The sequence below is a fragment of the Carettochelys insculpta genome, chromosome 3 (genome assembly GCF_033958435.1).
Source record: "Carettochelys insculpta isolate YL-2023 chromosome 3, ASM3395843v1, whole genome shotgun sequence".
In the NCBI taxonomy this organism is placed as follows: Eukaryota; Metazoa; Chordata; order Testudines; family Carettochelyidae; genus Carettochelys; species Carettochelys insculpta.
Window position 1 is genome coordinate 84,899,054 of NC_134139.1, and position 23,118 is coordinate 84,922,171.

Genomic DNA, 23,118 nt, shown 5'->3' on the forward strand with positions numbered 1-23,118 from the left:
GGTTTGTAGTTGGTACTGGAACAAAAGGTGGTTGGATACCATGACATATTATTATTTTGGAATTTGTAGGCTAATCAGAAGCTGGAAATTTTGGACATCTTCAGGCCATATCCAGTGCCCACTGTGCTCAGACAGTTTCCTTCCTTTGACTTGAATGGGTATTGGATGACGATGATGATGACATGTTGTCATTATTTCCTTGTATTGTTGTAGCTTTTTAGGAGAGGTAGTTATGGATGAGAACCCCATTATGTTAGATGTACAAACACAGACCAAAAAAGATAATCCTAGCCCCAGACATCTATGTAAGTATGAAACATGAACACACGGACATATATGGTGTGGACTACAGATAAACAATGAAATGACATTGGCCAACACAATGGGCAGCGTTCTCAGTTCAGCAGCTGCCCATTGTCAGGTTGTGCTTTGTTTTGTTGGCATCATGACAAAGGAGAGTTTTAGGATGGATTTGAAGATCGGTAATAACATACCTTTGTGGTGTTTGATGGGGGCTTTTCCCAAGTGTGTGTGTGACTGCCAACAGGCAGAACTGTACCTGGGACCCCGGGAGCTCAGTGCACAAACCTTTTCACTTTCAGCTAAGATCCAGCTGGCTCTCAACTAAGGCTATAGAGGAGACTTGTTCTTTCTGTCCATAAGTGGTCTAAGTGCCACAACATGAGACAGTGAACCACACCCACCTGGTTTGTGGGTTACGTGTGGAAAAGCACAAAGGTGTTTGTTGAAAAATTTGACAAATGGCAGGATGGGGATCAGTTGTGAAAGGCCTTAAAAGTGAAGACAAGTAACTTGTGATTGATGAGATGGAAAAGAGGAAGCCAGTGGGGAGAAGCAAATGATGGACTGAGAGACTGATATTTGCAACAGCATTCTAGACACAAGAAGATGAGATCTTAGGGGAGAATTCCAGCTGTGTGGCTAGAAAGGAAAGGCTGTATCTTGGAGAAGTTATGCAGAAAGAATCAGCAACGCTTCAACCTAGGTTGGATGTGAGGCCCTAGTGAAAGGTCTGAGTCAAAGAGGTCACTGAGGTTGTGTCTTAGTGACAGGGAAGATATTAGTGTTGTCCACAGAGATTCCAAAAAATAAAAAACAATTGAAAACAAATCAACAAACAAACAAAAATAAAACATACCTGGAGGTGATAGGGAACACTTCTGGTCGGGAGATTAAACTTTGGCTGAACCTTCACAGAGATGTCAAAGAGGTTGACTGAAATCCTGTGACTGAACCTGGCCTCCTGGGATTTCTAGCCCATCAATGTAAGTACTTACCTGAACTGAACTGCCTAACTTGTGCAAAGAATGTTAATCCCATGATTTAACATTAAACTAAATTCATCATATGGAAAGAACATATGGATCCTTTTTTCTGGGGATTAAAATAAAGGAGAGCAATGGACATTGCAAGACCCTACTTCTTTGCTAAGAAGAGAGGAAGACTAACTCCCTCTTTTCACTGCTTTGAATGAGTAGCATTCTTCCCACAATTCCATTTCCCCTCATGTTGACTGATTCAGTGAACTCTCCCTCCTGTTTAGCCACTGTTTTCCTCTGGTTTGAATACAGCCTACTTGCCTTTCAATGCTGTTCAGTTGCTTATGTGTAGAAATAGGCCTGAATCAAAATTTTTTGGTGAGATCATATTTTCAGATGATGTTTGTGTTTGTTTTTCCTGACCCTAACTTGGCTCCCCCGATGCCTTCCTGCTGCCACAGGGCTGTCAGTGAGACTCCCTGTCACCAGTGGAAACAGCCCCCTGGCCAGACTGGCTCCATGCAACTGGGGTTCTCTGGTCCAGCAGATTAACCACAAATGTTGTCCGATGAGAGAGTTTCAATCTGTTGTAGTAATTTGTTTATTTATTTATTTATTTATTGTTACAAATAAATATCTGCATTCTACTAGCTGCCGCCAAATAACAAAACAAATCCCTACATGATGTAAATCAGCATAGCTCAATTGACTTCACTGGATGTGTGCTGATTTATACCCATGCCAGAGGTGGGCTGGTACCTACAAATGCCTGTGCATCTATTTTCTTGTGTGAACACTGGGCATTATTTTGTATAAATTGTCCCTTCTCATCCAGAATGGCTAGCAGAAGAGATTCTAAGTCATGGAATAAATTTCTTTTTCTATCAAATTGAATCCATATTACTTCCCATAAATTTATGTCCTGACCATCCCTGCAATCTTCCTACATGTCATAAATTTTTCAGCGGAAAATTTGAGCTGATCACACATGAAGTGGTGTTTTCTTGCTATCCTGTGGAAAACAGTTTGCCTAAACAATTCATTCTCATCAATAAAAAATTTGTCATTCTATCAATAAAACAATTGTCATGCAAGAAATGGATCATCTTTGCTTCATTCTTCCTGTTTTCTTAAATTATTTTAATTTTTGTGTCAGCTGGACAAGATTAAATCTCAGGTAGTAATTTAAAAATAAATGAGACTGGATATTAGCTGCCGTACTGTTTTTTTTTAAATACACCGTGGGGTGTTAATCTTCTTTTTTTTTATTATTATTCCTAGCTCCTTTCACTTTACATATGGGGCAATATTTAGGCCACTGCGTTGTAGCAAATCCTTCAGTGTGATTATTTCCTCATTGAAATGCTCTCTATTGTGCCTATTTGTTTGATGTGTTTTCCTTGTACCTTATATTTTTGATAGCTTTGGGGCACAATGATCATAATGTCTCCCATACTATTTCTTTTAATCTCCTGAAGATTAAATATGTTTATTTTAAAATATTTTTGATAGTGTCTTCACAAACTCAGCTATTTTATAAAATTGGAAATAATGAATCAGGGAGATGCAATTTTGATAATGCCATTTATGCAGGTCCTATGAGGCTAGCTAGTAAAATAGTGGGAAATGTGTTAAGTGTCTGACACAAATGCAGAAAGAATAGGGAAAAATATTGCAATTGTTTGCAGGTTATGAAACTCCAAGAGGCACTCAGCAAAAGAGCAGCTCAATTAGTTGATCATGTTCTTCAGGGACTGAACAACTTAGGTGGCTGCTACTTGAATATGGACTAAAGTCTTTCATCTCTAGGTTAACAGTTCAAACACAATACAGATAAATTTTGATTAAATAAAGATGTAGTCTAAAAGTTCTTTGTCAGGCTATTGGAAATGCAGCTAGTGGACATGTACTAGTTAATCAACAGAGAAATCATAATTTTTTCATGAAAACTTGGTTGAGTGAAATATGCTTTTTGATAATACAGAAGTTTTTTCCGCAATTATTTTCCTCAGGTTTTTGTGAAAAAATCAGTTTTTAGCAAAATTAAATATTGGTCTGAAGTGATTTTAAGGGAGGAACTCTCAATAGGTGCATCAGCCAAATTCTTGGGAGAGCTGTTGGCTTGACTTGACTTGGCCAGTAGCAGTTGGGAAAGGACAGTTGACTGGACTTACAAGAGGTAGTGACAGTTGGGCAGTGAGTTGAGGCCAGGTTACTAGGTAACCAATAGGTTGGTTTGACCCCTGTGATTCTAGGCACACAAATGAGACTTTCCTATTGGACAGAAAAAGGGTGGAAGGGACCACTTGGTCCAAAGTCATAAGGGAAGCTGGAACTTACCGACTTGTCTGGAGGAGAAACCAACCACACCAAAGGGGTAGGCACAGGGAACAAAGCAGAGCTGTCTCACAGAAGTTTTTAACCTATTACAAAAAGAACCGAAATAAAATCTAAAAGAACGTGGAAAGAAGATTATATTGTGAAGTTTATTTGCAAGGCAGGGATTGCAAAAGTCCAGTGAACTACACCAGGGTTAATATGGAATAAATGAAGTGCTTGTGTTGACACAGAGGTACCACTTATAGAGATCATGACAGGAAACTGCTCATCAAAGTTCTGAAGAGGTATGAGCAGGCAGGCCAGAAAAAGTCAGATTTCTGATGTAGTAGAAAATGAGGACTAGACAACATTGGCAGGACATGCGAACATTATGGCATGGGAGCTAGACTGAGGAGACAATGTTAGCATGAGTCAGAGGAGACAGAAAGAACATCAACATGAATTAGCAATGGCCCGGTTAAAGTACCAGGGCAGAGGATATAAGCAGCATGACAGTGGGATCTGAATTGCTTTCCATTTATAAAAAAAAGAGGAAATTATCGATGCTTTTCTAACTGCACTTGAAAAAAAAATCAGACTATTAATTGTATGAGGACATGTGGGTTCTCCAGTTAACTGTACTTCTATCAGATTGAGCTGTAGAAGTATTTGCATGAATGGACATTTCAGTCAGACATGATTACAAACAGCTGAAATTGGCCTTGTTAAAATGTTATAAACTGATGATGGAAGTGTACTGCTGGAAGTTCTGTTAAAAAAGGGATAATCACATGGAATTGTGGGGATCCCTCCCATCTATATTAGAAGTATGGATGAAAGTGGCAGAGCCACACACAGTAAAGGAAGTGAGGGAGTTGGCCCTCTAGGCCAATTCCTAAGAGTTTGCACAGAGAATCTAAAGGTGTGGTTGAAGTATCACACCCTAATTACTGGTAGAAGGGCAGCTGAGTTGTCTATTCAGTACACGAGTAACAGGTGGAATTTAAACAGTAAAACGGTAGGAGGAGAGTTTGCCTTGTTACCACGGGGGCTAATAAGACACAACACCAGCAGAAGGTAAAAAGGCAATTGTGTCAGAGAAGAGTAACATTAGCCAGTCTTTTCTCATGAGGAAGGTGAAAGATAAATACAGAGTTAAAAAGTTATGGAAATGTCAGGAGGTACAACATTTCCATTGTGATTGCCCTAGCTGGAAATGAAGGAAATGGAAGCAATAACACCAACAACCACAACTCAACATTGTTAATTCTGCAGGTTGAACCTCTCTAATCTGCAACGCTCTCATCCGGCAATATCCTTAATCCAGCATGGTTTTAGTTAGCTTTATAACCACTTATGGGTGTGGCCATGTTTTCTGTCATCCCATAAAGTTTGTTTATAGCCACCAATCCTGGCTGTCAGTGTTCTGTGCTGTTATTTAGCTCTAATTTACCCCAAAATGTCTTGTAAGAGCTCGGTAAGCAGTGGATGTGTTGGTAATGTGCTAGACAATATTGACTTCCTGTGGTCCGGCAAATTCTTTTGCTTGGCACCAGTCAGATCCTAAAGGTATAGGACAAAAAAGGTTATACATGTACTAACATTTCTAGTCCAGAGAACTCTCATAGGTTCATATGCTCAATAACCACTATGGAAAAGAGGTAACAGGGTAGAGGGACACAAGAGCAAGTATTTCCCAATAGCCAAATGATCTTCCCAGAGCAGGTGTTTCAGGGCTGTGTGCCACAGTAAGGTCATATTCGGAACAGAAGGAGCAACTTTCCTTCACCATGCTATACTTGAGCTGGGATGGAAGAAAAAGAACCCAGCAGAAGAGAGTGGCAAGAGCATTCAGCGTAGGAGTATTACTGGGGAATGATCCACATTGGAGGGAAAATATGTTCTCTGCAATAAGATGTCACAGCCAGAGATCATACCTTATGGGTCAAGTTCAAGGGGAGCCAGTACAAGAGAGACTTAAAAGTAGGAAGGACCACATTTTTAGGAATGAGAGGATGACACAGTGGGGCTGACCAGAGTGGCACAAGACCATAGGACATCTATAGTGAATTTAAGAGACTTCAGCACACAGATCCTTCACTGGCTCTACTGAGTCAGAGCTCAGCAGGATTTACTGGTGAAGATGTGGGAAATCAGGAAAAGGTCTATTGAGAACAGGGGCTTTGATATAGTGTAAAATCCAGAGGTGGGGTTGAGCAACTGCAACTGCACATGCTGCAGTGCTTCCATGTTCAGTTATTTAAAATTGCCCACAACATCCTCTTAGCAGGACACTTGTGAGTGAAGTGTGCTAAGAAAAAGCTAGCTCAAAGCTTCAGCCAGCCCAGCCTGTATAGGGACAGAGCAGAATACTCCACTGCCTACACTTATTGGTAACAGGAGGACAAGGGGAAAATGAGAGGAAAGGAGCTACTAATGCCTTTCCTGTTGTAGAGGCACGAATTACACAAACCTTAGAACCATTTTGGCTGTGTCTACACTTGCAAGTTCTTTTGAAAAAAATGGGCCTTTCCAAAAGAACCTGAGGAGAATCTAAACACAAAATGCACTCTTTTGGTCTGAAATCGAAAGAATGCAGCACTGTGTCTGCCTCTACCAGATGAGGAAGAGCACCTTTTTCTGAGTCTTTTTGGGGGAAAAAAGTGCGTAGATGCCCTGGTGGCCCCCTTTTTCCAAAAGAGCAATCCTCGTGATGCCAGATTTTTCGATCCCTCGCCTATTGTTTCAAAAGAGTGGGGGCTGTGTCCGATGCTCTCTATCAAAAGAGCAGATCACGCTTTCCACCTGCTTCTTTATGTGTAGACGTGTTCTTTTGAAAGAAGTTTTTCTGGATGAGATCATCCGGAAGAACTGCTTTGGAAAGATCACTGTAGTGCAGATGTAGCCTTTGTGTCCAGAAAAAAAGTGCAAAATACTGGCTCTCAAATCACTCAGTAGTACAGGAATGGCTACTGCCCTTCATGCCAATTCAGTTTTTTGGGAGGGGAAGAGGGATTTCTGCAAATTGTCAAAAAATGGAAGTTCCTTATCAATCTGGAATGTTTGAACTGGTTATGTGTATGTCAGACTGTTTAAATGGAAAGATATTACCTGGGATACCAGTACCATGTGTAACAGTTTGCTGTAAACTAGAGCCCAGAGGCTACCAGAATGGGCTTTCTAGAAGCACAGTTGAGATGACAAACCCTTTGAGGCTGAAATATTTCTAAAGGGCTTTATAGACAGGGGTAGTACCTCTGTCGATAGATCGCAGCTATACATAAAAGCAGCTTGAAAAGCGCATTCTCCTCTGTCAGCAGAGAGCAAATGGGCTGCCCCGCTGTCTCTCAACAGAACGGCTGACCAGAAGCTCTGCAAACAGGGCTGTCTGGGAAACTGGAAGCCCCCTCCATAGACAGAACTTTCTACATGGGCACTATGTTGACAAAACACTGTCAATAGAGAAGTTGTACCTAATTGGGAAGAAGTATAACGCTGCTGGCTGAACATCTGAGTTTTGACAACAGATGCTCCACAGAGCACTTTAACCATGGAAACACTCAATTAGTTTTGTCAACAAAAGCCCATGTTTGTCACCAGAGGCTGCCTGGATAGATGTAGCTATGAGCTACGTCTACATGTGAATGCTACATCGAAATAAGCTATTTCGATGAATAGCATCTACACGTCCTCCAGGGCTGGTGCCATCGACGTTGGGCAGCACCACATCCAAGTAGGCGCTGCAGGGGAGTGTCCACATGCCCAAGCGGCACACATCGAAATAAGGGTGCCAGGAACAGCTGCAGACAGGGTCACAGGGTGAACTAGCATCTCCGGGGCAACAGCAAGCAGCTCCCTTAAAGGGCCCCTCCCAGACACACGCAGCCTGCACAGCATGCGGTCTGCAGAGCCATAGGCATGCAAACCTCAGCGAAGCAGTTATGGACCCCCAGCAGCAGCAGCCAGAGGTCCACCCAGCCGCCCCTGCAGGAGCAGTGCTCGCCGTGCTCAATGCCATGCAGGAGGCAGCTGATAACCTTTTATTCATGGAAGAGGAGCTGCCCCCAGGGGAGGAGGAAGCAACCCCAGACCCTGCTGTCCTCCGCACCCTGCCCCCGCCGCACACGCCACCGGCTGTGGAGCTACCCCACGAGCACTGACTGGAGGGAGCGGCTGGTGCTCGGCGAGTGGGATGACGACCGCTGGCTCCAGAACTTTCATATGAGCCGGCAGATATTCCTGGAGCTCTGCCAGTGGCTCACCCCTGCACTGAGGCACCAGGACACCGCCATGCGGTGTGCCCTAAGCGTGGAGAAATGGGTCGGCATTGCTGTCTGGAAGCTGGCCACTCCAGACAGCTACCGATCCGTGGGGCAGCAGTTTGGCATGGGCAAGGCCACCGTCGGGGCTGTCCTCATGGAGGTAAGAGGACCCACGGGGAGGGGGAGGCAGCCCTGGGGGTGGAGAGGAGCCCTGTGGGGGCAGGGCCAGACACACCCTGCACACCCGTCATTGGTGCTCTCCCATGTCCTTCCCCTGCAGGTCGTCCATGCCATCAATGCCCTCCTCCTCCACAGGCTCGTGCAGCTTCGGGACCCAGCTGCCACCATCGAGGGGTTTGCCACCCTGGGCTTCTCAAATTGCTTCGGGGCTCTGGATGGAACCCATATCCCCATCCGAGCTCTGGAACACAGTGGAGGATGCTTCCTGAACAGGAAGGGCTACCATTCTGTGGTCCTCCAGGCCTTGGTGGACAGCCGGGGCCGCTTCCTGGACATTCATGTTGGCTGGCCTGGCAGCACCCACGACGCCCAGGTATTCAGGAATTCGGGCCTGTGCCGCCAGCTGGAGGCGGGGACCTACATCCCCCAGCGGGAGATCCCTGTGGAGGACACGACCATGCCCCTCTGCGTCGTCGCAGACGTGGTGTAACTCTTCCGGCCCTGGCTCATGCACCTTTACACGGGCCATCTCTCAGCCAGCCAGGAGCGCTTCAACACGCGCTTGAACCATGCGCGCCAGGTGGTTGAGCACACTTTTGGCCACCTCAAAGGGTGCTGGAGGTGTCTCCTCACCCGCCTTGATGCAGGCCCCACCAACATCCCCCAGGTTGTGGGCACGTGCAGCGCACTCCACAACCTGGTCGAGAGCAAGGGGGAGGCATTCTTTCAGGGCTGGGCTGTGGAGGCTGGCAGGGCTGATGTGCAGCCACCCACTGCCCCCAGTCGCCAGGTGGATCCCGAGGGGACCCAGGTCCGGGAGGCCCTGCGGGCCCATTTTGACCAGGCCACAGGGTGAATGCTGGCAGGCCCCCACCACTGCACCCCCCATCCTCCACAACACTCACTACTCCTACACCCACACCATAGAGCACCCAAAAGCACACCCCCCCCAACTTTTCTTGCAAATAAAAATAGACCTGTTCTTGAAACCACAAAACGGTGAATTCTCTTATTATTACTACAAATATATACAAATATTACTTAATATTACTTACTATATTACTTACTACTCTTAATATTACTACAAATATATAGTGTATCATATATATATATGATAAACAGTGGAACACAAGGAAGGGGAGAACTATTTACAAGGGGGGGCAGGTATCATAAAAGAACAGGGGTCTAATACAAACTATATACACAATAATGGGGATATGTACAAAGGGGGGGGCACGTCCTGGGTCCCGCACCCCCTACCGTCCAGCGCTTGGGGTTGGCGGGCGTGACCCTCACCTTGGCCTCAGCCCTGGCCGAGGCTCGTTGGGGGCCGGGTGAACCAGCAGATACGGCCTGTGGGTGTCAGCAGGCCCCACGTCCCCCTCGGCGGAAGGCCCCGCGGTGGCGGACGGCAGGTGGAGCAGCGGGTGGAGTGGGCAGGGCGGGCAGAGTGGCGAGCAGCGCGGCATGGGGGGCCAGGTAGTCTGCTATGCACTCAAAAGTGCGCATAAAGGCCCCCCATGCCTCCTGGCGCCAGGCCAGCGCCCACTCCTGCAGTTGCGGGTGCCGCTCGTCCACCCGCAGCCGCTGCTCTGACACCTCCAGCTGATGCCGGAGGGTTGCAAGCAGCTGGGGGTCCGTCACCGTCCTGTGGTGGTGGTGGCTCTGCCGTCAGCCCTTGGGCTGGTCGGTGCTCCGCCTAGGGGCTGGCCTGCAGTGATGGCCCCAGTGGGCTGTCCAGGACCACTGAGACCTCGCCAGTGCTCTCCGGGCCCTCTAAGGGTGCAGCTGCGGAACATGGGGGGGAAGAAGAGTGGAGACAGACGTTAGTGTGTGGCCCCCGAGCTGTGGCCCTTGTCCCCCCACCCCTCTGCTGCTGGTTCCCCATCCCTGGGAGATGCTGCTGCTGCTGATGGGTGTCCCACCCCTCCCCCCAGGGGACCCTAGGTTCCTCTCCCCCCATCCCCAGGGATGGGGCATGGCACTGTCCTGCTGTGGGACAGGGGATGATGCACTCTTCTGAGGGACATGCCGCTGCTGTCCTTGGGGCCATGGTCATCTGGGCATGTGGAGGGCCCTGGTCGTGTCTCTTGTCCCTGCCCCTCAACCCCGGGGGTGTGCACCGGGGGGGTACATACCTGACGGTCTGCTCCCACGGTCAGGGGACACCCTCTGGGTGGACGCCCTGCTGGAGCTCTAGGACGGTAGGAGTATTTGGAGCCCCCCATCGCTGGAGGAGGATCCCCCCCTCCTCCTCCCCCAGTGCCCCAGGGGTGGGCTCCCAGGGGAGCCCCTGGGGTGCGGGGCTTGCCTCTGGGGCGGACTCCACCTCCGGGGCCTGCTGGGGCTTTTCGGCCGATGTGTCAAGAGTGGCCGGCGGGGAGGAGGTGTACTGGGGGTCCAGGATGGACCTGAGCTCCCTGTACAAGGGGCAAGTGGCAGGGGCGGCCCCAGAGTGGCTGGCTACAGCCCAGGCCCGGGCGTAACCCTGCCGCAGCTCCTTCACCTTACTCCTGATGTGGTCAGGAGTGTGGGCAGCGTGACCCCGGGCAGCCAGGCCCTCGGCCAGCCGAGCGAACGCATCTGAGTTCCGCCTCTTGCTCCCCATTACCTGGAGGACCTCCTCCTCGCTCCAGAGCCCCAGCAGGTCCTGGATCTCAGCCTCCGTCCAGGAGGGGCCCCGCTGCCTTTTCCCAGGCTGGCTGCCAGGCTGGGAGCCCTGGCTCCCCTTGAGGGGGGTGCCCTGGAGGGCTCATGGGGGGCTGGCGGGCGGCCATCACAGTGGGGGGGTGTGGCCTGGGGCTGTACAGATGTGTGCAGGCTGGCCGCGTGGCAATGCTGCCGCCTGCATGCTCTCTCAGCTTCCTGCACAGGAAGGCAGGGGGCGGGGAGCTTTAAGGGGCCACTGCACGCTGCTGGAGAGAGCGTCTCTCAACCCCTCAGCTGATGGCCGCCATGGTGGACCCCGCTCTTTTGATGTTGTGGGACATGGATCGGCTATACATGCCCTACTTCGGTGTTCAATGTCGAAGTAGGGCACTATTCCCATCTCCTGATGGGGATAGCGACTTCGACATCTTGCCGCCTTACGTCGATTTCAACTTCGAAATAGCGTCCGCCATGTGTAGACGTGGCAAGCTCTATTTCAAAGTTGGTGCGGCTACTTTGAAATAGCCGGCACGTGTAGACGCGGCTATGGTGTGTTTATACTTGATTCCAAGAGTTGCAATTTCTGTATTGTATTTTTGGAAATTTGTGCAATACCCATAACAAGAAAAATCATCAGTTCTTGCCTTTGTCTATAATATCTTCCTCACTAATCCAGAGTTTTCTTCCATAGCTTCAGGCCATACTTACCTGGTATACATAAAACAACATCTTACAGTAGAAACTATCAAAGTGCAGCTGTTTTTATGAGAAGTGCATTGGGTACATATAGCAAAGAATAAAAATATGGTGAGAATTCATGGGTTAAGAGAAAGCTTTGCCTCCAGAAAAAGCAGACAGTGTCCAACACAAATTTAAAAAAAAAAAGTAAAGAGAAACCTTCAACACTTTGAACACGATTTGATATCTAGTGGATCAGATGAGCTAGAGGAGAAAATTTCACATAGACCCTGTCTTGATAGCTGTTAAAGAAATTCCATTTTCACCAGACACTTCATCGTTCCACAGAAAGTAATCTCACCAGGTCTACCTGGATTTGTTGGTCTCAGGAGGAAGAGGAGAAGGTTTTCTTTTCAGCAATGGACAATACTTTCTCATAAAAGGAAGAAAAGTCATTTATATCCATAAAAGCAGAGTCTGGAGATTTATATTCACATTTATGCACATATTTAGTTCGTCATTTAGATTAAATATTAGTAGGTTTTTTTGTGATAGAGGAAGTGGCTTGGACTTATATCTGTGAAAACATGGGCCTTAAACACCAAAAATTGCACTAAGCTAGAGGGGTTGTTGGAGTCCTAGAAGCTTCATCCCTTTTCACTTATGACTTTGGTAATCAGAAACTCCAGGGCCTGTTTGAAGTTAATGACAGAACTTCCATTAATGCTTTGGTTTTATTTCATGTCACATATGTGCCAAGACTCACAGAACCCACATAAAAACCAAACTCCCTGCTAACAGCCTAGCAAATTGTCCGCAGGGATCCAAGGCTTTGCTCAAGCTATAGCTTAAAGTGTTTTGTGTGAGCATGAATGCTGTCTCAGGCCACCTACACTGCATAGCCACAGCAGTGTGTAGAGAACATATGCTGCACACATCCAACACAGGTATAAATAGCTGTGAAGATGGTGAGGCACTGCTTAGGCAAGCAGAGAAAACCTTAGGGTATGCCACAAGCTTAGCATGTGTACTCTACAAGGCTCTGTATGTACCCAGGAAGTCCTTCCCATGTCTACACTGACATTTTTAGAAGTGTTGCATCCCATAGCCAGAGCCTTTCCCTATCAGAGGGAAAAGACTCCAGCTGCAGGGAAAGCTTATATCCACAAAAGCTTATGCTCCAATAAATCTGTTAGTCTATAAGGTGCCGTAGCACTTCTCATTGTTTTTGCCGATAGAGAGTCAGACCAAGTGGTCCGTAAAGTATTTCTCTCAACTGAAAAACATAATGGTTGCATCTGAGCCAGTGTGGTGTGGAGTTCAGGTGTAAGAGTACTTTAAATTTAAGTAAAATTAAAAGACACTATGTTAAAAGTGAAATCCCTGCATGGTGCTTGGAAACATTTTAAAAACACTATTAGATGCTCAGATTAATTGTATACCCTCAAATTAAAAAAAAATGACAAAAATGTGATACCTGGGCTAAACAACAAATTTAAAGAAGCAGTTAAGGTACAAAGATATCGTTTAAGAACTGGAAGTTAAATTGTACCTAAGAAAACAGAAGCTTACACTCTGGCAGTCAAAAGCTATAAAAATTTTAGGCGCCATTAAGAAATGGATCACTAATAACACTGAAAATATCATTATGCCTCTATATAAATCATTGGTATGACCACGTCTTGAAAACATCTTGAATAGTGAGTTCAGATCTGGCTGCTCCATCTAAAAAAATATGTAATAGAATTGAAAAAGGTAAAAAGAAGAGCAACAAAAATGATTAGGGGTATGAAACGGCTTCAATATGAGGAAAGATTAAAAGGCTGGAATTTTTGAGATTGGAAAAAAAGATGACTAAGGGTGATAAGATAGAAGTCTATAAAATCTTGTGGAGGAAAAGGATAAGGACATATTTACTCCTTCACATCGTACAAGAGCTAGTGTCTCCCAGTAGAAATAATAAACAACTGATTTAAAATACACAATAGGGTGTACTTCTTCACACAACACACAGTCAACTTATGGAGATGTTGTAAAGGCCAAAATTGTTCATGAAGCTGTAAGTTCATGAAGGATGAGTCCATCAGAGGTTATCAGCTAAGACAGTCTGGGGTGCAACACACACTATCAAAAAAACACATTTTGGCTGCGTCTACACGTGCACGCTACTTCGAAGTAGCGGCAGTAACTTCGAAATAGCGCCCGTCACGTCTACACGTGTTGGGCGCTATTTCGAAGTTGAAATCGACGTTAGGCGGCGAGACGTCGAAGTCGCTAACCCCATGAGCGGATGGGAATAGCGCCCTACTTCGACGTTCAACATCGAAGTAGGGACGTGTAGACGATCCGCGTCCCGCAACATCGAAATAGCGGGGTCCTCCATGGCGGCCATCAGCTGGGGGGTTGAGAGATACTCTCTCTCCAGCCCTTGCGGGGCTCTGTGGTCACCGTGGGCAGCAGCCCTTAGCCCAGGGCTTCTGGCTGCTGCTGCTGCAGCTGGGGGTCCGTGCTGCATATACAGGGTCTGCAACTAGTTGTTGGCTCTGTGTATCTTGCACTGTTTAATGAAAGTGTGTCTGGGAGGGGCCCTTTAAGGGAGCGACTTGCTGTTGAGTCCACCCCGTGACCCTGTCTGCAGCTGTGCCTGGCTCCCTTATTTCGATGTGTGCTACTTTGGTGTGTAGACGTTCCCTCGCTGTGCCTATTTCGATGTTGGGCTGAGCAACGTCGAAGTTGAACATCGACGTTGCCAGCCCTGGAGGACGTGTAGACGTTATTCGTCGAAATAGCCTATTTCGATGTTGCAACATCGAAATAAGCTATTTCGAAGTTGGGTGCACGTGTAGACGTAGCCTTTGTGTGTAGATGCATGGTAGGACAAAACCCTCTAGAACTGAGGTAACCTTAGTGTCCCTTGCCACTGACCGAATCTCAGGTGAGTGATAGGGGATGGGCCATTGAATGAGTGTCCTGTTATGTTCATTCCCTCAGAAGCACCTGGCATTGACAAATGTTGGACGATAGGCTATTGAGCTAGATGGACCATTGTTCTGGCCCAGTATGGCTGTGGGCAAAAGGTATATTATATAATTTAAACTAATTCATATTAGCTGTATGCTCTTGCCTGCCAGTAAAATGAATTGTCCCAATAGCTAATTCAGCTATAATCCTTCTCAGCGACCAGTGTCAGCATGATTCTCCTTTGTAGTGTAGACAAACATGGCATTCCTTCTGAGCTGAATCCCTCTTCTTGCCTCTTTACAGGGAGGGGTTCCCCTTGCTCGTGTCCTTTTGACAGCATCAAAGGTTCTTCAGCCAAATCAGCATAAAGTAACAGGTTTTATGTGGCAACCACCCTACAGTGAAAGCCAAAGCAAAGAGCTTCTTGACTTACTGATGCTGTCATCCTTTATAAAGCAGTGGATTGTTTCAGAGAGAATATGAAGAGGAAGTGATTCTAAGCCAAATGAGGCAGTTAAGTAAATAGGCCTGTTTGTTTTGTCTGTATTCAAGGAAGGTCTGACTTCTGTGGTCACCCCTTAAAGCAGGGGACTTTTTCCTGTGGATCTTGACATCAAAAAAGGAACATTTCATAGTGCCTGGATATCTCCCTGATGACTAGTAAATTGTCATTCTTGCTAATTTACAGGGTAGTCCTGAAACTGTAAGCAGAGCAGGTAGACTCACCTGATGCATTTCAAACCATTTCATATAAAAGTGTTCACTGATGAATTTGCTGTGATGCACTTCTTAACTTAGGGTGTATGTAAGGCTTATGGTTTCTGACATGTAGGGTAAATTAGTCAAATGGTTCCACCCTTAAACTTTAAAGTCCTGATTTCTGGAAACTGAGCCTTCAGGAGGTTGCAGTGGGGCTGTTGAAAGATGAATCTCTTGATCTCCATTTACATAAAGCATAGGGTCATCACCGTCTCAGGCTGTGTGGACCAATGTGTTGAGTTCCTGAGAAAGTCTGTGTTGCCTATTGTGGAAAACTGAGACTATCCTCCTCTTTGGCACAATATGTATTTTATGAAATGTAACAGGACTTTAGCCCAGTGTAGCAATTTATTTTTTGTGAATACTGCAAGTGAATGACATTAGCACTGGGCAGGGATAGAACTCGGAGAAGTTGGGGATTTCACAACAATCCTCTGCTCCCATCCAGAGACTGAGAAGTTGTCTGCAAATGTATTGGAAATATTTTTCCCCATAGGGAATTCATTCCACGCCAAATTCTCTCCAGCCCTAACCTGAGTAATCAGGTTTGGTGGGGCTATGAAGCAAGCACCCCTTCTGGCACAGAGTGGAAGCAACCTATCCTGCTGCTCAACCACCACTGGGGAAGAAGCTAATGGCCAGCATCCATATTCCCTGGCCTGCTTTGAAAATCCTGCTGTGTGAAACATAAAGAGAGTGTCAGCATTAGACAAACTATGGATCCCCTATTTGTCACTCCTCATCTCCTAAGGTCCACTTCACACTGTAGGCAGGGCTCCAAAGCTTGCAAATCTGTACTGATGATCACTTCAGTATTCTCATGGCTCCTGCCCTGTTACTAACTAGCAATCAGATAAAGTTTCCAGGGTGTGAGATTAGTCACTGCTGAAGACGACAAAACACAAGGGCCGTTTCTACACAGGCCACTTCCTTTGGAAGTGGCATGCTAATATAGGGAGCAAAAGATGCTAATGAGGCATGGATGCAAATTCCCTGTGCCTCATTAGCATAATGTCATGTGATTTGGAGTCCGGAAGACCATTCTTCCAGACTCCAAACACCATGTAGAAGCGCGTCTGCCGGGGGGGCTTCCAGAAGGAAGTTTTTCTTCCAGAGGTCCCTTCTTCCCAAAAACTCCAAATCACGTGATGTTATGCTAATAAGGCATGGGGAATTTGCATCCCTGCCTCGTTAGCATCTTTCGCTCCCTGTATTAGCAAGCCACTTCCAAAGGAAGTGGCCTGTGTAGAAACGGCCAAGGTGAATGTAGCAAGAGCCACAAAACCAGAAAATAAGTGACCCAGGCTCTCATTTTGCAAACCTAATAGTGTGTACAAAAGCATTTAACCCCAAAAATGCTTCTTGTGTGTTTGATAACACAGCAAACATGCTAATATTTAGTGCACTCCCTCGTAGTTGTGGCCAAAAATATTTCTATAGATGAATGCTCCTTCCATTCTGTAACTTCATCACTAGCAAAACATTTAACAGTAACACGTCAATTTTTAGGAAATTTTTGCTGGGGGAAAAAAATCAGCATTTTTTTGTTTCAGTAGTGTTGGTGCTTCAGATTTGGATAATGTGAAAATGTTGTACTTTGACTTTTGTCTATATTAATTGAAATTTTATCCGGCCCAGTCCCCCAGTGAAGATTCCCCCACACCATGCCAGCCCCTCCCCAACAGAGGTGCCCCGTGCACCTTGCCAGCCCCTCCCTTGGACAGCATGGGACCCAGCCCATACACTTTGGGTGTGTTTTACAACAGGTTTCTGTCTAGAACTTTCTTCCAGCCCAACTTCCACTTGCAATTGGGGCTGCAACAGGGCCTCTTGTATATATTATTTTTGCCATGTCCATCCAGCTACCTGTCTGGGCAAAGTTATACAATGCTCCTGCCCCCCAGCACAGGACCCCTGATGGAGCCCCTCAACCTTGCCAGCCACAGCCCTGCTCCCCCGGTCCCCCAGGGCAGTGCAGAGCCAGCCCAGGCTCTGCCACGGAGCCTCACTCCCCTCCCACCACACCCTACCTTCCCCAGCTCCTCCCTCAGCCTGGGTGTGTATTACAACAGGTATCTGTCTTGAACTTTCTTCCAGTCCAACTTCTGCTTGCACCAGGGCCTCTAATGTACAGCTATACTTAACATAATACATGCCATCCTGGCACCCTCTTATTCACAATTTTCCTGTCAGCAGGATATGTTTTCTGCTACATATGCCTTGTGAGGTATAGTTCTAAACGTCTTGATCTGCTATACATTCGTTTCTTGTTGGACTGTATGCGCTGTCATTGTGTGTGAACTTATGAAATCTGTCTATGTTTGTGTTACTGAAATATGCTGTGAGGTTGCAAACACCCACAAGCAGACATTCATATACAATAAATAGAAAGGCCAAGTAATGTTAATAGCTTATTGAGGAAATATAGACAAGCACAAGCATTATTCCAGGAGCTGTGCACAATAGAAAACTTCTCAGAGACAGCACTACACAGTGGGAACTGTTTGACTGGTCACAGCAAAAGAGCATTCCAGGCTGTGGATATAAAAGGGGGAAATGACGTCATGATGTTATCTCACTCTTCTTACAACAACACACCTGGAAACACCAGAAAAACAAAGACTGAACTCAGGAGATGTGTTGGTCCCCAGCTAAAGGCATTTCTAACCTGTATGCAAGTTGTAATGCAAAGTCGTTTCTGGCTTATGAATCTGCCAGGCTGTATATCCCTCAGGGTGAGAAGCTGTTAATTTTTATCCTACCGATCTAGTATCTGCTTAGATTTCAGGTGATAGCAAACAGATCAATCTTTTTGTAGTTAATAACTTAACTTTGTTTTCATCCAAATCAGTGTGCATTTCAGTAAGGTGTGTGAGGAAAATATCAGCTTAGTTACCACAGGTGTGCATGGGCATCATCACATTGAAGGAGAGGCAAACCAGGTATTAAACCCATATACGGACCAGATTTGACCAGAGCAGGATGGCATGGCTCTGGAGTCCTGGCCTGGGAGGCAGAAGGTTAGAATGCCTATGTCTAACAAGAGCTGGGTGTGTTCCTAACTGTTTGAATGGTCCTGAAGGTGAAAACTTGGAGGATTTGAGCTTGTCACAGCAGTACAATGTGAGAGCAGCCCAGGCTGGTAGATCAGAGGACTCTGTGGTACTCCAGTTCCAGGTGGCTTCATGGGGGGAACCTGTTACATAATATACAAGTTGAAATTAAATTAATCAAAACAAATCCTGATATTAGCAAACCAAAATATGTCCATGGCACCAAATAACTTTTTGTCCCAGAGTTTTCATTTTGCATGATGTTTTTAAATGTTGGCCTTATTCCAATTCTGTGTGTTTTTTTTCAAAAACTTCAAAAACGTCCAGTTTCTGACCAGCTCTAGCTGCTATTTTATTTACTTTCAGACTGGCTTTCACCAGAACAGTCTGTGCAGAGGGCAGCTGATCGTCCAATGAATTCACAAGAGATACAAAAGGTTCAAATCCAGTCCATTTACGCTGTGAGTGACCAAACCTCATGCTGCTGTTTGCTGTCAGTTTAGTTTCTAGTGAAGAGGTGATTGCACCATAATTAGCATTAATTCACTCACTGGCAAGTGTCAACAGAGAAGCCGAGGTTGGATAGCGTGAAGTGGAAGAGACTGTGATGCTGCAGTCTGTGATGTTCCTGTTCAGCAGATTAAAAAAAAAATCATTTCACAACTGTCAACCCAGCACATTTCGTAAGCATGAAATCTTTACGACATCACAAAAAATGCCAGCAGAGACTGCCTTATAACTAGCAACAGCAACAATGACAACTAAAACAACAACTGGCTTAATAATTAGCTACAGATGTTATCCCGAGACAGACTAAAGGCACTAAACTGTAACCATCCGTGCATTCCAAAGCATGGGCAGCCAGGATGGTATTAGGAGCCAAGACAATATTAATAATTTAACCACAGCCTGCAGAATAATGTAATCACAGCATCCAAAATACAAACCTAAACGATTGAAAAAAAAAAGGAACCAGAATAGCCAGCATTCCCAACAGTTTATAAATTCTAGCAAAATAAGAGATGATTCATACCAGAAGCTAAAGTTCAAGTTTGTTTGTTCATTTTTTCAAAAAACAAACAACTTTTCAGTATTTCTATTGGTTACTCAGTAAGGGAAGATGAATAGTTTCAGTAGTGCTTATTAACAGCCAGTTTACTTCGTGTGACAGGCTGACAGAGTTCAATATGCCATCTATGAAAAACACAAAACTGCTTTAGCGTCTGCAAGTCAGAAATGAACCTGCCACTTTCTATCGAGGATATCCTCTGCTATCCAGCCCCCACCACATGTACTGCTTGCAATATTGCCTTCATCCAACCTAACAATGTTGAGTAACTCATTTTGCCGTGGAGAAAAGCATGCCCTTATTTCATGGAGGACTTGCAATATGTAGAAAGCTGTGATGCCACAGCTCAGTAGGAGATACTAAATATATCTTAGTGCTTGTCCACACACACAAAGTTGTACAACTCCCACAACTGTGCACAGAGTTATACCAGTATAAACCTCTTTTATGACGATACTGCTACTCTCTCATACAGGAAGGGGAGTAAGCTAGACCGGTTATCAAGAAGAGCTGTCAATCTCTTCATTCCAAATAGTTTGAAATGAAAAAGTCTTGAAATTTGTCAAATGTCCCTTTTCTACATTTCCAAAAGAAGAGTTGTCATTTTTCAATTCAAAATAACTTTTCATTTTGAAATGTTGGTTAACTTCTACTTAAAAAAAAGTTTTAAACAGTAAATGGTCAAAACAAGAGAGAATAAAATGTTGGAAAACTATTGAAGTGAAACTTTTTAATTGATGTCATTTGAAAATAATTTCAGATGATTGAGTTCACAAAAAAATTGACAATTTTCACTTGTGATCCCTCTTTGGGATGTGATATTTTTAATAAAAAAATCTTACAAATCTCAGTAAGAAGGAAAAGCCATTTCCCGATCTACTTCATTTCCGCTCATATTTAAATCGCTGTGAAACTGTGATGATTAGAATATAATCATAGGACTGGAAACAGCCTCTGTAAGTTATTTTGTTCAGTCCCCTGCTCTCAAGACAAGACTATGTAGTAATCAAACCATTCTTCACCTGTGTTAACTAACCTGTTCTTAAAAATTCCTCGTGATGGAAATTTCACCACCTCTGTAGGCAATTTATGTCTCAGAGTGCTTAACTACTCTGACAGGAAATTTTTCCTTATGTCCAACTCAAACCTCCACAGCTGCAATTTCAGCCCATTGCTTCTTGTCCTGTCGTCAGAGGTTAGGGAGAACAATTTCTCGCCCACCTACTTGTAATAACCTTTTATGTACTTGAAAATTGTTACCGTGCCCTCACTCTGTTTTTTTTTTCACAGGCTAGACAAAGCTTTTTTTTTTCCCTCTTCCCCATAGGTCGTAGTTTCTCGACCTGTTAATAATCTTTGTTGATCCCTTCTGGACATTCTTTAATTTGTCCACATCGTCTCTGAAATGTGGTGCCCAGAACTGGACACAATACTCCAGCTGAGGCTTTAAAAGCCTGGAGTAAAGTAGGAGAATTTTCATGTCTAGTTTACAATATTCCTGCTAACACAGCCCAGAATGTTGTTTCGTGTTTTTTTCCCAACAGTATTTTGCTGTTAACTCATATTTAGTTTGTGATTCATTGCAACCCTCAGATACCTTTCCACAGTGCTCCCTCCTAAGCAGACATTTCTCATTTTGTAGGTGTACAACTAGGTCTTCCTTCCAAAATGAAGTTTCAATTTTTTACTTATTACTATTTTTACTTATTACTATTTACTTCAGATTACTTCAGTTTGTCCACATCATTTTGAATTTAAATCCTGTGCTCTCAAGCACTTGCCACTGTTCTGGCTTGATATGGTACTTATGTTGTTATCAAAATAATTTATGCAGGTATTGAACAGCTTGAACCCAGGACCACACTTGATATGGTCTTCTAGCCAGACTGTAAACTACTCCTTGGGAAAGGTTTTCCCAACAGTTATGAACCTACCTTACGGTAATGCTATCTAAGTTATATTTTCCTAGACTGTTTATGGTAAGATCCTGCAAGACATTGGCAAACACCTTACTAATGTCAAGGCATACCACCTTTACCACTTCCCTCCATCAGCAACACTTATTACACTGCCAAAGAAAGGTGTTAGGTTGGTTTGACGTGATTTGTTCTTGACAAATCTATGTTGACTGTTACTTATCACCTTATTCTCTTGTAGATGTTTGCAAACTGACATTTTAACTATTTGCTTCATTATCTTTCCAGGTATGGAAGAGAAGTTGACTGGTCTATAATTCCCCAGGTTTTCCTTTTCCCCTTTTGACAGATTGGTATGATATTTGGCATCCTCAGGGCCTCTGGAATCTCTTCCCATTGTCCATAACTTTTTGAAAATAATGAATAACAGCTCAGGTAGTTCCTTCAGATGGCTTTTTGAATATTTCAGGATATATTTCATCAGGTCCTGTTGACTTGAAGAAATCTGAATTGCCCAAGTGACTTTTAAATTTTTCTTTCTTTAACTCAGTCTCAGATCCAACCTCATTTTTTCTGATGTTCATTTTTTTTAAAGGTCCGATAGCTTTTTGGTTAAACATGAAAAAAGGGGGGCATTTAGCACTTCTGCTATTTCCATATTTTCTGTTACTGTTTCCCTCCAACAACCAGTAATGGGCCTACCCATCCCTTTGTCTTTTTTTTTTGTTTGTTTGTTTTGTTTTTGTTTCTAATATATTTGTAGGATGTGGTGTTCTTATACTTTGTCTCCAGCTACAAAAGGCAGACAAATCCCAAAAATTCGGAAAGTGTTTGTGGCATTTTTCTGTATTATTTGACTGGCTGTTGTTTTCAGGATGCATCAAAGGCAGCATTTTCTGTTGCTCTCATTGAGCGCTTTGCCACTAAAGATCCAGACATGTGGAGACCCAGTGGGGGGGCAGAGAAACGAGCAACTATATCATCCTGGCTTCTGCTTGACAACTATTAATATGCAATAATGAGTTAAGACCAGGCTATGCTCTTACAGGCAGAAACACATGCAAAGAAGGTCAGGAGGGAGGAAAATTTCACAAAATCATAGGATTTTCTTCCTATTTTTTCCATGGGAAGGTGAGCATTATCTCTCTTCAAAAACAAACTGATGCTGGCCCCTAATTTGTGTAGATCCCCCAGTCTCCTAAAATCAGAAGGCCATCTTCTAGAATGCTTTCTATTTGCACCTCCTGGGATTTATTGCATTTTACCAGCACAGCTTCCCAAGACCCAGTTCAGTGGAGGAGGATCCACATGCCTGGGACGCACTAATTCTCTGACTGTAGACTGCCAGGACAACAAGCCTAATCCTTGATCCCCCTGCCCTTCTAATCCTGGATGTTAGTATATTGCTATACCCCTGATTAAATACATTGCCGCTGCTGCAAAGCTTACATTGTCAATGGCAGGCAGTGGTATAGCCCAAAGCATACTCTAACTAAAGAGTGAAAAGACACTAGCCCTACAGTATAACCATAGGGAAGATGTTAGTCTAGTCCTTATCCTTACAGTGTAGCATAAACTTTAGCTTCATACAGTCAGCATGAAATGCCTAGTACAACAGTGAACAGTGCACTCATGAATAATAACATTCCAGAGTACCATTTCCTGAGTAAACAAAAATAGCATGGCTTATTATTAATATTGCCTGTTACAGATATTGACACTTGGAATGATTAATAACACAACTTAACTGCTTTTATTTTTTACTTCAGTTTCGGTTCATATTTTAGTCAGGCCTATTAATATTTTCTGTGCATCAGCAATCTGATTGTTTCGACACATTCTAGCTCATTCAGAGAAAGAGAAACAATCATGCTCTGTGCGAAGAATTGATGCCTGACAGACCTGCAACATGGTACACTGAATGCTATACAGCAGGAACTCTCAAATTTCATAGTGCCGCGACCCTCTTCTGACCACAATTACTATACGAAG

The 23,118-nt window shown here is 44.6% G+C and overlaps 1 long non-coding RNA gene across 4 annotated transcripts in view; it reads left to right on the forward strand.

The window, feature by feature from the left end:
• LOC142011206 (uncharacterized) overlaps positions 1-22,223 on the forward strand; it is a 261,545-nt gene extending 239,322 nt beyond the window's left edge. For 2 of the 4 annotated variants that reach the window (XR_012644996.1, XR_012644999.1), the window contains exon 6: positions 21,415-21,538. This is a non-coding gene — a long non-coding RNA (uncharacterized LOC142011206). Of the gene's footprint in view, positions 1-21,044; positions 21,151-21,414; positions 21,539-22,174 lie in introns of those variants that run through there. The other 2 variants (XR_012644997.1, XR_012645000.1) reach the window with 2 other exon arrangements.
• Positions 22,224-23,118: the final 895 nt, after the last annotated feature.